General features: G+C 52.9%; 1 protein-coding gene across 2 annotated transcripts in view; it reads left to right on the forward strand.

Moving 5' to 3' along the window:
- LOC146191522 (phospholipid-transporting ATPase VA-like) overlaps nucleotides 1–10,382 on the forward strand; it is a 135,632-nt gene that overhangs the window by 16,074 nt on the left and 109,176 nt on the right. The gene's annotated exons all lie outside the window — the stretch shown is intronic.

The following is a 10,382-nucleotide window of genomic DNA, read 5'->3' on the forward strand; positions in this document are numbered from 1 at the left end:
CAGCTCGCTAACTGTGACGCATTTTGACTAGTTGGAGAGATTGCTAGACAGGGCGAGCTCTTGTTCTGTTTTGCAGTCTGTCCTTCGGCAAAATGTTTCACATTTAGCCCTGTCTGATTAAACTGGGCGCGTAAACCAGAGCCCCGGTCGCCGGACTTCAGTATACAGGGATTGCCGCGTGGCGAACCAGCCAGTCACAATAGGCAAAGCCGAGTCTATTCTGTGCAGGGATGATCTGTCAAGAAGCGGAAGGTGTAAACGGTTACCTAACCGTGACCGTTCTACGGCTGGAGTAAGCAGACAGCTCCGGCTGTAGGAAGCCAATTTTCCCAGGCCGCGTCGCCTGCTTGCTTCGCTTTCGTCGGCTTCAAGTCCTCCGCGTGTGAAGCGGGACAGGGCACGTTGCGTAACTTTCTTCTGTGATCTCATTCCCAGCGCACCCTGTCGTATTTGTCGCTAACATGGAGTCACGCCAAAGTGCGGCGTTGCGCGATCAAGGACTTCCTTTCACGGACAGTGTGGGATATTACATACTGGCTGCCTTCGTACTTCCCCGTCCCATGCGCGACTAGAATGCAGCGTAGCCTATTAGGTTGGACGGCACGAAAGCCTAGCACTGGGACTGGAGAAGCGGGCAGAGCCTGTCGCCGGTCGCGCAATTGCGTGATGCCCGGGCGAAGAAGTCCCATTGTGCTCGTCGGCTTTCTCTTTCTATGTATCTACCGTGCACAGCCTGTTCAACATGGCGTGGCGGACTGGCGAGCGGAAGTAGGCGCGCGAGAGACACGTCCGTCGCCGCCGCTGCTGCGCGCATCGCGCGTCACCCGAATCGACAGAACAGGGAAAACGCGTACTCCCCTGATGGGGCTGGGACAGGTAGGTCACCGCCGCTTGCGGCGGGGGCTACCCTGCCACCGAATTTTTATCTGTTGTAGGCCGTCATTGCACCCGCCACCACTTAGGTGGTGGACGACGGCTGTTGTTGCAGCGCGCGTCTTTCTCTCCCTCTTCTTTTTCTTTCTTCTATACTTTCTCTCTTCTGTCCGCACGAGGCAGCGGAGGTGGCTCAGCTACATAGCCAGTAGCAGGCCCGTGCATTTTATTTTCATTCTTCCTACAGTCACAACAACACAACAACCAACGGCCCGTTCGGCCGTGTCTGTCCCATCCGACTTACCGGGTCCTCCTCCTGCGGATGCGCACTGTCATTTCAGCGCCCTGCCCTCTCATCCGATGCACGCTCCGGAAGATTTCGTCCGTTCTGTCCTCGCCCAGTCGTTCATTTGCTTTGGTTTTGGAGTCTTCTTCGGCGACGGCAGTCGTCGCGAGCGCGCCTAATTGCGTGTGCTCAGTTGCGAACGCCCCAGCGAGTCCTTGAAACATGGGAAAACGTCGGCCTCTTCCTTCCTTGCTCTCTGCGCGGCGGTTAGTATGTCGTCGTCGTTGCTTGAAGTCGTTGTGCACGAAACCGCGGTGGCCCCTCCCTCGGCGGCACGATGCTGACCTTCGTTCCATCGCATCCTGTCTGCCTGTCCAGCATGCCCGCCGTCGCAGCGTTTTTCTTGCTTGTCCATCTGTCGGCGAAGTTGTTTTTCTCCCTTGAACGTGAATACCGTTGTGAACCGGCGCGAGCGCACGTCTGTGGTGGCGGCGGCCCGGGTATGAACGCGTGTAAATATATTAATAGCTTGAGCTGCTGTGTGTTGCGCTATGGTGGGGCAGTGGTAAATATTTTGTACCGGTGTGTGGAAAAAGAAAAAAACATTAGACAGTGATCGAATATGCGCGTACTGTTTGATGATTCAAACCGAATCGAATGTATATATTGGTGATGATGATGATTAAAACTTTAATTTCCACCGATTTAGGAGGTCCCCGCTCCTGGCACGCAGGCCTGAGGAACGGGGGCTGGAACCTCCGCGACTAAGGACTGGCGAATATACATTGGTTATTCGCGGCCTCAGCCGCCAGGCGGACGGCTTTCTGCTGGTCAACGGGGACGTCGCTTCGCAGCAGGGTTACCCAGGCTTCTCTACTTTTAATGTTGTCCCTAGCGCCCGGAGACTTAGGGCATTCCCAAAGTATATGGTCGAGGGTCCCCCTCGCTTCGCAGGCTTTACATTTATTGCTACGAAGATGACGAAGCGGGCAGTGGCGCGGGGCGGAGCGCTCGCGCCAGGCTCGCTGGCCATTAAAGCATATTTCATCGTCATGTCATCACGTCGTTCTGTTTCTGTTGTGTCGCCGTGTTCCATCGCTTGTCATGACACCACGTAACAATATTGTGAAGTTTTCGAATGCCTTTAGTATAAATGGTGCGAGGTTCTAATAATGCCCGCTGAACGGCGTGCAAAACGACTACTCAAAAAAACAGAGCGCACACCGACGCTGCATGCCATCCTGCAGCGATATCACTGTTCGATGGAGGCGAAAAGCAAGGCGTCCGTGTACTGTTCGTTGTCAGCTAGTGTATACGTTAAAGAACCCTAGGTGGTCGTTAATTCCTGGAGCCATCCGTTACAGTGTGCCTCACAGTCTGAGTCGTTTTGGTGCGTTAAAGCCTGTAAACCACAAATGAACCGTAATTTGTTCATTACTCGATCTTTTTTTTTCTTTTTCTTTAGCGTACCCTCTACTGCCATTGCAGAACGCGCGTTGTAAAACCGACATCTCTTCCACGAATTTAAACTTCGCTTTTCTAATTCTCCGTGTAAACAGTATACCTGTTCCGTAAGGGGAACGGAGAACTTCGTGTCCTATCGCTAAGTCACCGCCGACAGATTTCCCGCTTTGGAGCATTTCGTGCTGGGCAGCTATGCTGTAACGGCAGCTCTTCCTCGTTCGCGGTGTCTGTGTGTGTTTACACAGCTTTCGTAACGAATTCCGGTGGAGGATTGCCGCAGCTTTCCGTTGGCGAGCGGTTCTTTCCTGCCTTCCGCGTTCTCGTGTGCTCTTGCCCTTGACATGAATCAACCTGGCACTACTGTGTTATTTATCTTGACGTCGGACAGAGCTGGTCTAAGCCAGTGGGGGAAGCGAAGGTCGCGAAAAGGAAGTGAAACTGCCGAGATATTTCAACGCGGTTTTGCCCGGCTGGCCGTTTCCGCGATGTGCGGAAAGCAGCCCCCATAGGAGCAGGCGAACGAATTTGGAAGAGGCAGGAAGACGAGAGGACGCGAGGGAGGATATGTTGCATGGAGCATCTTGTAGTCCCCTTTCGCCCGCTGTATGGCAGCCAGCGTTTCTATTTCGTTGAGGGAGGGGGCGGGGGAGCCGCGTTTCATACTTTTCTTTCTTTCTTTTTTTCGTAAGTGGCCTGTGGCAGTGACGGCCAGGAAAAGAAAACGTTCAACTTCTTGAACCAAGGCTGTCGACGCCGCGCTCGCGAGACGTAAAATATATGCAGACGGGGACGAGTCGCCTGCGCGCTGTTGGGAGACGAAGACACGCTTGCCGCGCCGGTCGTCATTGTGGTCGCCGAGATTCCGTCTTGAGCGTATGGATCTGGAGCGCAGGCCTCAGTGCGTGCGGCCCTGAGACGATGCGCCTGACTGCGGCTGTGCTGACTCGAAGCAAAAGCGAAATCGCAGGCTGCGTTGGGGTGCGCCCCGCGAAGATACTTTGACCTCTTAAGGTTGGGGATGCCTGCAGGTCGCTTGAATGATTCGCGCATAGCAAATAGCGCTGACGGGGTGGCGTTGACCCCGAGACGAAATGAGTGGTAACCGGGCCTTAAACGGGCAAGGAAACGGTGTATTGTATTATAGGTGAAGAAAATTTGCCAGCTTATTTTTCCAGCGCACAATTATTTTTCTCTGAAGTGTGGGATTGACTTTAGAGCACTTGTTTCGCAACAATCCCGCTTATGTTGTCGCTGAATGTACTCAGGGCCCCGTCGTGCAAATATTCCGTTTTTATGCAGCCGCGGCCACGCGTTATTGAAGGAAATTTCGATCGTTTCGCCCTTAGTCCCCCGGACATCGTCGATTGCGTTCTCTATATCCTTCTCCTTGGCCCGTATTTCGAGTTAGCGTTCGCTTCGGTTTCAGGAGTGACATTAAACACCGGAACCGGATGTTAGTTAGGTTTCCACCACTTCCGATCTTTCCACCAATCCGGCGAGAGCGAAATCGTCACCTGTGAAAACGGCGCAAACTCGTGATATACGGCCCCTGGTGTCTGGGTAATCTACATGAGGCTCCGTAGCACCCGTGTTGTATCCCTTGTTTGTTGTGCGCTGTAGAGCTTCGTGTAGAACTAGTGGCTGTCATTTCGGCGCGTTTCGCGTGTCGGGCTCCGTTTTCATTTCGTTTTAAACGGATTGCAACCAATGTTAATCCCAACTCGTGCTTATTCTGCGCGTGCAGTATTGCATTTGCAGCCACTAGCTACCACGCCTGGGGAAATAGCGTGCTGTATATTGGATGGCTACGGCTCATTTTCAGTCGTCTGGAGTCCTTGAACTGAACTCTTATTTGCCCGGGTGACTTCGCGGCTCCCTCCAGGTAACTACAGCTCATCAGCCGAGTGCCGTGAGGTTCATCGCGGCAGGTAAGCAACTACTATCGCGCTCGGCATGAGGTATAGCGCCTGCCCGAGCGCACCACCCCCTGTCGCACAGTAGCGCTGATCGTATCTAGCTTGCTTCTCAGTTATCAGAAGACGGTGGCGCTCTCTCTGCAACCGCACATCGCTTCGCTCGTTTTCCCTCGCCCTTGCGCCCGGTTAATTATCGGTGGCTCTTGTCATTATTATATTCTTTTAAGCGCGCTCTTTTGTCCTTGTGAAAGACGAACCACAGATTGAAAGGCTGATATCAGTGTGCCTTCTCCATTAAATGAAGTCGCGCGCCGCAGGAAACGCCGGACTGGATATCTCCGATATCAGGAAGCAGGACTAGTCCGAAAGCGAAGTTCGGGCGTCGGAACGCAGCCACGGACCACGGTTATCATTCGGAAGCTTATATCACGTCAAAAAAAAAAAAAAAGAAAAAAAGAAAGGTGGGGTTCAACGCTGTTGAACCGGATGTGGAGCGAAAGCTTTCGGTCCGGGCAACTCGCTGTCGTCGTTCGTCTCTACCATGGTGGCAACTACCGAGTTATCAACAGCGTTTTTTTTGTTTTTTTCTTCCTTTTCTTCTTTTTGGCTCAAGGTCATTCGTGGAGTCGGCGCCGCGGCAGAGGTGCGACCACGCTGAAGAGGCGAAGCGGCTGGCGTAGTGTTGCTTTCGCAACAGCAACAACAATAAATAAATAAGAAGAAATAAAGAAAGAAACGAGGGCTAAAGGTAGCGCAAGCAATCTAGGTGGATGCGCTGTCGCAGTAAAAGCCAAATTGCCCGACTACTGTGCCGGAGTTCCCGGGTTCGAACCCGACCACGGCGGCTGCGTTTCGATGGAGGCGAAACGAAGAGGCGTCGTGTGCTGTGCGATGTCAGCGCACGTTAAAGATCCCCAGGTGGTCGAAATTACTCCGTAGCCCTCCACTACGGCTCCTCTTTCTCTCTTTCCACTTTCATTCCCACCTTCCTCCCTTCCCTTACGGCGCGGTTCGGGTGTCCACAGAGCAAGTGTGACAGTTACTGCGCCTTTCCCTTCCTGTGAACCAATTTAACTTTAACAACGTGCTCGCGTTTTATAACTAATACTCAGCACGATAGCACGCTGTAGAAGTACCGTCGACGAGACAACACAGGGTCAATAACATTTTATTTGTTTAGATATTATTTTCCATTGCACCAACGATGCTTCTTCTATCGTGTTTCCACCTCCTTCCCGTGGAAAGCGGTGGTCGTTTTCCCCGCCATTATGCTTGCTCGGCATACGGGTGTCTTCACACCCCGTCGACGACAACGCGGCGCCCCCTTTTTGGCACGTTTCGACAGCCCCCCCCCCCCCCCCCCCCCCCCCCTCTTCATATATATTTTTTTCTTTTCTCTCTGCACATTTCCCGGAGTGCACGCGCTGGGAGCAGCAGGGCAGGCGCTTTGCTTGAACAGCTGCCAGCGGGTGGCGGCCGCCGCGCCAAAGACAACAGCTCGCGAAAGCTCGCCCGCCGCCGCGAAGATTGACGCCTTCCTTCCAAGCGACGGAACGCGCGTTATGACGCGAGCGCGCGCCCGTCCCGATGAACGCGGCGCGTGTCAAGTTTGTTTCACTTTGCCGCCCCGATCGGGTGGCGAGTGCCTTCGCGTCGGAGTAGTTTGGCCACGTCGTATAGCTTTTCCCATTCTACTAGCGGATCATCCTCAAAGGCACTCGCGCGTAATAAAGCTTTGCTAGAGCTATGCTCTTCTAAAAACAACAACACAAACATCCTGAAAAGGGTGTGATGTTGACTGCGTGACTGAATCCAATTAACAGCAAGAATTAAACTCGGTTAATGGCAAACTGGTTTATTGGGCCAGTAGGACGGTTCTGTGTATGTGAGTGAGTGAGTGAGAAGACGTTATTTACACCGACATGGACCTCAGGTCAGGGGCTCAGCCAGAGGGAGGGTCTCCTTGCCGGCTCTCCTGCGCCGTGGCCGCAGAGAAGGTCTTGAAGTAAGCCTCCTCCGCCAGGCGTAGGACGATCTTTTGTTCATACACATATGGTCCACGGATGTAGGACTCCGAGGTAATTTGATCAAGGGGATCAGTTTCTTTAGCTCCCGGAATCGGGGCGTTGCAGGTTAGGTGATTTTGACTCAGAGGTACGTTGCAGAGATTGCAAGCCTCTGGGTTTCCTGTCAACTCATTGTGCAGAGTAACATGAGGAAAGAAACGATTGGCCTGAATTTTTCGCCAGGCCCTGCATTCTGAGGGTATTAGGGACCTATCTGGTGGTGGATAGATCCTTCTGTTTAGTCTGGGAGTCTCAGAGAGCTCCTTGTAGGTGATGAGGGGTCCTTTGTCTCCGGGTAGCGGGGTCTCTATGGCCGCTCGGGTGTATACATCTCGAGCGAGGCGATGGGCAGCAAAGCGTACGTCCTGCTGACACTGTAAAGTCGCGGACTTTCAAGGGCGGTTTCTCTTCAAGTTATCCTCACGCTGTTTGACCGCTTGATGCCGCCTCTGTGAAGAGGCTAGGGGAGGTGGGGAAGGGGGCGGAAGGGCTGTGTAATTGTGTGCAGGAATGTTACGTTGTTAAGTATCCTTAGCCGCGGCGTTTGCGCGTAATTCAGCCATGTGACAGGATTACCATCCGTCAAGACATCCTGATGAAATTCATTATATCGTTCGGCAAGTGGCATAATTTATTTAGGCGAAAACACGTTACGCGCTGAGCCATATGTACTAAGTAGTGGCACACATCGCCCCTGTATACAGCGGCGAGAGTATTAATTATATACCTTGAACCTATTTATGCGTTGCAGAGTTGTGTACAGTGCACGTTTTGTTTTCTTTAATGTCCAACTCTTTAACGGCTGATTTAATAACGTGTCATTACCGCTGAGAGTAAGGCGAAGTTGTTTTCTGTACTGGCGGTCAAGCTGTTTCGGTGGTCTCTGTCTGAGGTTTTAACGAGGGCCTGTCGTGCCATTTGTGTTGGAAAGCAAAATAGCGCACTTCAAAACACAGACACAGGAAGGGAACGACAACACTGCGCTGTTTTGCCATGATGAAGGGATGGTTGAAAGCCTCCTAGGAGAGCCTTAATTCCGTGAGGAAGCAACTTGACACGAATGCAATAGGCCAGAGAACGTGCACGGCAAACAGCAGCTGCCAAGAGAGCAACGAGGCGAGATGGGTCGGAAGAGAAACAGAGCTGTGTTGTCGTTCCCTTCCTATGTCTGTTTTGAAGTGCGCTATTTTGCTTTCCAAGATGATTTACCAACTAGCCCGTTCTTCCATCCTTGCAAGTGCCATTTGTGGCTTCTTACCTCTTGTGCCCAGCGTCAGTTGGTATTTAGAAATTCGTCGTTTATTCTGTGTTTTGTTTTGTCTGGAGTTCCGCTTTCCACAGGGACGAAAAATGACGCGAAATTTCGGTTCGACATGTTTCCGTGCACGAATTTTCAAGTTTATTTATGAAATGAAATCCGGTTTGGTGTTTCGGGTGGGCGGAGCCAAATGAAAGCTACTGCTAAAGCTGACCCTCGAAGTGCCTGTTGTCGGAAGCTAATGCACCTTTGAAACTCTTTGAAAGAACGTGTGTGCGCGCCCGTCCTTTTATCTAATCACACAGCTTTCATGCATAGCTGTGTAGACGTAGATAAGAACGATTCCTGCTTCACGTTTACTTTGTTACCGCATCCAGCCAGTTGCTCAAGACGGCCTCAGAGGGAACGCACCATATACGGTGCATTTTTAAGGCGCCGAGACTGAGAAGATTGCGAGCACTTTTCGGTACTCCGGAGTCACAACTTCGTTTCGCCGCTGTTTTACCTCATTTTACCGCGCAGTTCCTCGGAACCTCTGTGCCGGTTGTTACATCACGGTAGCAGTGAGGTGCAGCGTTTTATAAGCCTGCTTCAGTGTGACTACTTCCACTGACTGCTCACTGAGTGTTGCGTCCCTACCAAGCGCGTGACAAGAGCTGCGGCGGTGGCGTATATGCAGTGTAAGCCTGCTTCAGTGTGACTACTTCCACTGACTGCTCACTGAGTGTTGCGTCCCTACCAAGCGCGTGACAAGAGCTGCGGCGGTGGCGTATATGCAGTGTGCGTGGTCAAGCTTTTCAATTTTCTCCGTTACTTCTTCAGCACGTGCTGCGCGAAGGGCTACGAAAAAGTGCGGTGTTCTGGAAATAACGGCCTGTCTCTGTGTGATGCGGTAAACCCTGGTCAGTTTCCCGTCTCAGTAACGACTGGTATTGCCGCTAGGCGACGCCGTCGTCCGTGTCTCTGATCCAATCTAAAACAATAATTAAGATATAGGGTGGTGGTGGTGAAAACTTTATATCTATGGCTACTGCTACCACCCCGTTTCAAAGGGGACGCTCCTATATTCCATCCATCCATCCATCCTGACCCGGTAAGCCACGCGTTGGCTAACTCCTGGGTACACCGGAAACGCTCAGTCGCTAATGGACACCTGCCGCTTGGGCGGAGTGAAATCGTTTTCGCGAGCTAAAAGTGTGTCACCGTGGCTGATGAAGACCACAGCGCGCGCGGTCTTCGCGCGCGTTGCGCCGAGAGAGGAGCGGCGGCACTTCCAGGTCGTGCGCTGCTTGGAGCAGGGAAAGCGCGCAAACGAGCGCTCTCCTCTTCCGCGCAGCGCCACGTCGCGCTCACGTGGCACCGTCGGCGGGCGCAGGAAACCCGGTTATAAACGGGCATGGCCCCTTCCACCAGATAAGCGAGAGCGCTCCTCCGCGCGAGACCACGTGGCGATCGTAGAAGCCGGGCTGCTGCCTGTTGTACAGTAACTGCGGACGTCTCCTCTTTGCTCTGGGAGTGTCGCAAGGAGCGGCGCGACCAGCCCCGCCGCGCTATGGGCGTTCCTCTTTGCGCAATTGCTGCACACGTACTATGCACACGCACACACTTTGTGCCACATGCATGTGGGTGGCCCCGTTTGCGGCGCTGCCAGATATGTGCGCCTCGCGGCTAAACTGCCGTGCGTTCTCTTTCTCTCGTAATTATTATTGTTTTGTTTTGTTTTCATTGACTACCCCTCGGCTCGCGACACGGATGTGCCCGTGATGGCTGTGTGCCCAGTACGTTCGCAGTCGCGCCGTAGACGACCAAGCTGCGGGGCGTGACAACATTTGGAAGAAAAAAAGGGGGGGGGGGGGGGGGGTCGAATAGCGCGCGAAAGAGGAGTGTCACCGTGAAGACATTCACGTTGCGCACTTCCTGCGCTGTGCGTGCACGTTTCCTCTCTTCCTAGCGTAGAACTGTGCGCTGCTCAGCAAAGAACGCCGTGGTAGACCAGTGAGAGTGTGTCGTGGAATTGCCGTCGCTTTGCTCTCGAAAAGTAAGGATCTTCACTGGCGCGCTGTTGCACCATATGGATTCGGCTGCATATCTCGATTCTCTCTCTCTCTTGCTCTTTTCATTTTTTTTTTTCTGTGTTCGCTTTCAGCTCGACATTCGTCGTATCTCAATACTTTGTTCTATCGCAGTTTCCACTGAGTGTCGAGGCGACACTTGCGAGATATTTCATGTCTCGATCCGTACAAGCAGCTGTAGCGCAGGTAGCTCTGTGCAGCTTCGCGTCGGTACGTTATAGTCGCTGACGAGAGATAAGCGAGAAGAAAAAGGTGCGCGTAATCTCTGGATCGACCCTCATTTCTTGACTTTCTGCGAATGACTTTCCTGCCGGCTTTCTGCGAAAGGCACTTCGCTGGTAGACATAGGGCGTATTCGTTTTCGCGCGTGCGGCGCAGCATTGTCGCGAACAAATGTCGCGGAGACCGAGGAAAAACTAATATCGACGGTTTCTTGCCGCGCATGGC

This window comes from Amblyomma maculatum, chromosome 4 (genome assembly GCF_055883805.1).
Source record: "Amblyomma maculatum isolate TAMU_Amacu chromosome 4, ASM5588380v1, whole genome shotgun sequence".
NCBI lineage: Eukaryota > Metazoa > Arthropoda > Arachnida > Ixodida > Ixodidae > Amblyomma > Amblyomma maculatum.